Genomic DNA, 6,263 nt, shown 5'->3' on the forward strand with positions numbered 1-6,263 from the left:
TGTAATTTTAGATGCATTTTAAAGTGAATTGTTAGCTGCTTTGGGTTCCCGAAAGGTGGGGTATAAAACTTTTAATTAATAAATAAGCACGCACATATTTGTGCTTATATGACACCCTGAGTTTGAAATTAGTTAAGGGGAGTTCATAAATGCAGTTATCATGATAAGTACAAGACATCACAACAAAATGTATACACACATCAAATTTATTATGCTATTATTCACACAATATACTCTGATATTGGTACGTCTCTTATTATTAAAATACTATAATAATAACAGCACAATCCTATTCTTTGTTTACACCAGCATAGTTATTGCTGGCCCAGCCTAGTGTGTCACAAATGTGCCATAAAGCATGTTGTGACACCCGATGAGTATGCAGGGCTGGTGGGAAAGCCTGCACTATTCAGACAGTGCTGGATCCAACACACCCAATAAAGTAGGTAAGCACCCGTCAGGCAGGGACTGGGAAGGGTGGGAAGCAGTGTAATGGGGCAGGGGCAGAGACAATGACAGGTTAGGCCCAAGAGGGGTCAGGATCAGTGGTGCTGGTGCATGCCAAATCCAATTCCCCCTCCCAGGCCTGAAAGCCCTACACAAGGCTTCTCAGATTTGCACTGGCCATTTGGCAGGTCTGACAAATGTCCTCTTGCCCTGAGGAGACCTCAAGCCTGCTCCTTCCCAGCACTGGATGCAGCAATATTTCTCAAACCGTGGGTTGGGACCAATTTCAGGCGGGTCCCCAATCATTTCAATATTTTATTTTGAATATATCAGACTTGATGATACTATGGTATGTGACGACATTTGGAGAAATGTTACATATTTGTACTTTTAAAAGGCTACTCTGTATATGCTTTTAACAATGATAGTAAATGGGACTTACTCCTGGATAAGTGTGGGTAGGATTGCAGCCTAGGATTGTGAAAAGTTTCCCTTGATGATGTCACTGCCAATCATGACATCACTTCTGGCGGGGAGGAGCTGTTTTGGGGTGGGGGAGGGTGGGAGGCGGTGGGCCTGTGGGTGGGCAACAGGAGAGTGGGGGATGGGGCCAGGCACTTATGCCAGATCCTGACCCCATTCCCAGGCAGCCGGGGCAGCTCTGGGCTGCTCAGATCTGCGTCACCTCTTGAGACCCATTGGGGCTGCTACAGCTCTCCCTGGGGTAAGGGGAAGCATTTTCCCTTGCCCCGGGCTGAGCCGCTTGCTTCCTGAAACTTGCACTGGATATGGGGCAGGCCGGCCAGCCTCCCTGTTCCAGTGTAAGTTAGGATTGCACTGCCCGGAATCTACGGACATCTGTGTGTGCTAAGAACCTCATTGTGGTTAGAAAACAACAGAGGGAGAGAGGAAAACATCATACAAAACAATCTCAGTATTGTAGGACAAAAACAATAAGATTAGACCGTCAACTTTCTAGCTGACAAAAGTTAAAAGTAAAGCTTTGGTTTTCTGCTTCCTACAAACGGTGACAGGGAAAAATTCATCTGCTGAATTTCTACTGAGACATCAGGTGTTAAAAATCGAGTAACCCTGCAAGCCAAAAAATTTGGCAGCTCTAAATATGTGTGAAAACCCTGGCCTGAGAGAGCAACTGCAGATTATCTGATCGATTTATTACCAATGCAGAAGACACGATTATAATATTTAGCCTTTATATAATGCACTTTAAGTGTTCAGAGTACTTCACAGTAGTGATGAATGAAATCCACTCAGCTGGATTCAGAATTGGCTTGGAATGTTAAATGAGATTCTTCCCATGCAGAATGCACACTCTCTCTTCACAAGCTTTCAGGAAAATCTCATCTGTTTTCCAAGAGGTCTCTTCTGGCTCATAAGCATGTGCAATGATGTTGCTGCATGCATGCACATTATCACATTACTCTCTGGGAATTGTTTGGCTGGGTACCACATGCATGACTGAAGTTGTAGCCGCCACAACTAGAGATGTGCCTTCATTTTGAAAAGGAATAGGATAAGAAAGTGAATGAATCTCATTCCTTTTCTTCATTTTAGTTATTAAAATGAATGGGAATTCAAACGAAGGATTTCTGAATGGAACATAATTCACTTAATTTCATTTCTCATTCACTTTGTTTCTCATTTGATTTTATTGGACTCCTGGAACAGCTTTACAGGTCATAGAAAGGTTGCATGCAGGGGAATAGAGAAGTGAAATTGGCAGGTTGGAAAACTGAAAGAACTGGAGTAAAACAAACAAAAAATTAAAAAAAAATTTCCAAGGAAGTCTCCAGCAATCCAGTAGGTCTTCTTCCCACACCTACACAGCTGAGAACCATCCAATCACAGTGAAAAAGCGGAAGTGTATAAAAAAGGCAGGGAAAGGCCCTTTATCTTTGTCTTTGCTAGTTCTGTGTTTTCCTTCCTTGTAGCCAGAGAGTTTAAAATTTGTCCTGAGCCTTCTGAGTTGAAAGCATATCTCATTTCCCAATTCTTTTCACACTGATACAGGCTGCAATCCTATCCACACTTAGCTGAGAGTAAGCTCCATTGATTGTAATGGGACTTACTTCAGAGTAGACATGCATAGGATTGGGCTCACAGTTCCTGAGCATTTACTTTAGCCATTCAACACCATGGGCACAATCCTAACCAACTTTCCAGCACCAAGGTAAGGGCAATGCAGCTCCGAGGTAAGGGAACAAACATTATCTTGAGGAGGCTTCCGTGACTGTCCCACAACTACAGGGTGCAGCACATGCCCCATTGGCACAACTATGTCAGTGCTGGAAAGTGGGTTAGGCTGGAAAGTGGGTTAGTCTCATTCCCTTATAGGAGTAATTTTAACAGTGCTGCTAAAGTGTTAATAATATTCTGTTGGCAACCTTTAGTCTCGAAAGACTATGGTATCGCGCTCTGAATGGTGGTTCTGGAACAGCGTCTAGTGTGGCTGAAAAGGCCGATTCGGGAATGACAGTCCCTTCCACACCGGGAGCAAGTGCAGTCTGTCCCTGGTCTGTCTCCTGGTCAAGACTGGCTGGCATCCAACTCTGAGCTGCCAAAGAGCAATCTAGGTGCCCTAGGAAAATTAAATTTCCTAAGATCCCTTATTCTTAGATGCTTAGAGAGGTCACACATTGAGTCAAGGGCTTACAGTGAGATTGGACGAAGGCATTCTAACGTCATCACTCTAGGAGTGTGAGGGGTTCAAATTTGATTCAGGAGAAAAAGAGCAATTTTGTGACTTTTTTTTGGAGTGGGTAGATATACCTTTGTATTCTGAACCCAATTCCCAATCAAGCTGAAGGGAATTTAGAAAAGAACCAAAACAAAACAGGCATAACTCTCAATATTAACATTATACACAAAGCAATGATGATCATGAAAACATTCCTTGTCCTGGTAGATGAATTTATAGAATCTGGCTCTCATTCACTGAGGAGAGTTCCCCTTTACAGAACTGCATCCCAAATTCTGACTGAATAAACTTCAAGGACTCAGATGAAGTCCTGGAAATGACAAAGAAAGAGTTGAAAAGAGCCTCGATAATACCATGCAGAAAGGCAAAGAAGAAGTAAAAATTGACCCCAAAATCCCCATATAGGAGAAAAAGGAAAATGGGATAGGATGGGAAGGGAATTCATTTGCCATAATAAAGAGACAGAAATGAAAAAGCTCAGCATCCATGCAGGGACAGTAATTGCCTTCGCATCCAGTGTCTAATGCCTGAAATGAAAAAAAGCTATAAAAGCAGAAAAACAGGAATAATAATAATAATAATAATAATAATAATAATAATAATAATAATAATAATAATAATAATAATAATCGTCAGTTAGGTTCCATTGTGATTGATGATCCTCCTGTGTCCAGTCTGTCTGCAAATTCAATTTGTAACCAAACAAATATTTGGCAACAGTGGCTGTATTTCCTACGGCATCAGCAAGAAATCATTTGCACATAAATAGATTTGTGACCTCAAAAATGCAAAATGTTCCCTCATACCAGAGGCAGGACCATTCTGTTTACAACAGAGGACTCCATTTTCTGAATGCCTGGTATCCGGTAGGGGGGTCTAGCCTTTTTCTCTAGCAAACCTCTGTGCCTTTTGGAGGGATGCCAACTGTTCTCTTTTACTTGGACAGGGCAAACATCTATCAGGTGTAGACTTCAACTGACCGACTCAAGATGTGTGCACATCTTGACCCTTTCTCTCCTCTCCATTCCAGTCCAGACCTGTCTCCTTGATGGGGGAGGTCAGCAATTTGGATGAACCATCCCTCTAACCACACCTACTAACAGCCCAATCCTGAGCTGCCTGGCCTGGAGGCCTGCTGAAGTGCCAAAATGGCTGCTGTGGTATCCTGAGCACACTGGTCAGCCGCCACCGGCTCCTCAGGGAAAGGGAACATTCATCTCTTTCCCATGGATAAGGAAAGTAACCCCGCAATGGGGCTCCTCAACTCTGCACCAGCTATTTAACTAGTGCAATGTAAGGGAGTCCTGTGTCGGGCCAGGTGGCCTGACGTGGGGCTTTGGATCTGGCAGAGGTCAGCTCCATCATCACTCTCCCTCGTGCCCCACTCCCCTGCCATTCCTGCCCTCCCCCTGCCCCAGATCACCTCCCCCCATGTTCCCACTTAACTCTCTGCAGCCAGGCACTCACCTGGAGCTCCGAGCGGTGATCGCCTATTCTCTGCCTGGCACTGGCTCAGTGTGGGCTCAAGCTGAGCCAGTGCCCATGCTGGGCAGGCAGTATGTGTCGCAAATGTGCCTTGTGTTTGCAACACTGCACGCCAGCTGTGAGCCAGCACACCAGGTTCAGGATCGGGTCCTAACATTTGAACTGCACCTCATGCAAGTAAGAACGCTGGACTGGACTTACCCAGATATAAGGAAAGGGGCTAGAACATGTCTGCATCATGAGCATGTGTGTCTTAGTCACATGGGGTCACTCAGATACTTAAAATATCTTTTAGTTGTAGGTCTATTCACACACTATGCTGGATACAGAAATACCCAGGTGCAGTTTTCTCACACGGGTACACATTGTCCACGTGAATAACTGTACCCAAGTATAAACTAACAATTGGACCCAGTTACAGTTTAACATGTGAACAGCCTTTTAGAGGGGAATCCAATGCATTTTCTCAGAAGTAAGTCAAATTGTGGTCAGTGTAGATTTTGCCCAGGTAAGCATGCATAGGATGGTGCTGTTAGTGTATGACTATCTATAACTGCGTGGAAGGTCAGGTGGCCTGTCAGCCATATGCTGTCAAAAAGGAGAGAAGGCTGGTGTGAATAAAGAATGCCACATTGCAAGTCTCCTTCAGCACAGCAACCTTACTGATCTGGTTAGTTAGAAATGATCAATGAGAAAAGGCTGCTGTGTAATACACAAACTATCTAAGCCACTGTGCTTCCACTTAACATGATTTACTCCCATTGGCTGAAATCCAATACTGAGTTAAGCACACTTAAGACCATTTGCATCAGTGGCCTTAAGTGCGCTTTAAACTCTGTGGGATTGCAGCCATTGACTTTAATAAAACTCAACCAGCTTGGGTAGGAGGGTTTTGGCTCGGAATTGAGGCTTGCACATGGGTGCTAGATTAACTCCTTAGATACTTGTCCCTACATTAGGACTTAGTTGAACCCTGAGTGAGACCACCCTCTAGCACTTAGACCAGATCCTAATTCCCCTCCTAAGTCACCTGCCCTAAGACTGGGCTGCTTGGACCTGTGCCAGCGATTTAGCTGGCACAGATCTACGTAGCCCCATTGCAGGTAAGAGTAAGGGGGGAAATATTCTCTTGCTCCAAGTTGCACCACAGACACCTCCAACCCTGCACAGGATACAGCCCAGATTAGGATTGGGCTGCCCATCAATTAGACTAAAGATCTATGATGCTGTTATTTAACATATCCCCATTCTTTTGCCTCTTTTAAAACCTATTTAGGACCTTTCCATCCCTTTCAAATGTTTCTGTGATGCCTCAGCATCCTAAAAGGTCTGCTGAGTCATCCAGATGTAGTAACCATTGCCCCTTTTAGAGCATCTTCTTTCCCAACTGACTAGTAAACAAAGAACTTAACTGAACCACCATTGGACCACAAACAATATTCCCTCTAAAGGGGTCCATGTCACTGTGTGAACCCCTTAGGCTGCTGCACAGCAGTTCTCCTCCATTTTCAGATGTATGGTGATGATGTCACATGTTATGTATGTATGGTGATGATGTCACATGTCAGCCTGTTATTGCCAGGCTTCCAGGACTGCTGCGCTCTGAGCTGTC

Source organism: Tiliqua scincoides, chromosome 4 (genome assembly GCF_035046505.1).
Source record: "Tiliqua scincoides isolate rTilSci1 chromosome 4, rTilSci1.hap2, whole genome shotgun sequence".
Classification (NCBI taxonomy): domain Eukaryota; kingdom Metazoa; phylum Chordata; class Lepidosauria; order Squamata; family Scincidae; genus Tiliqua; species Tiliqua scincoides.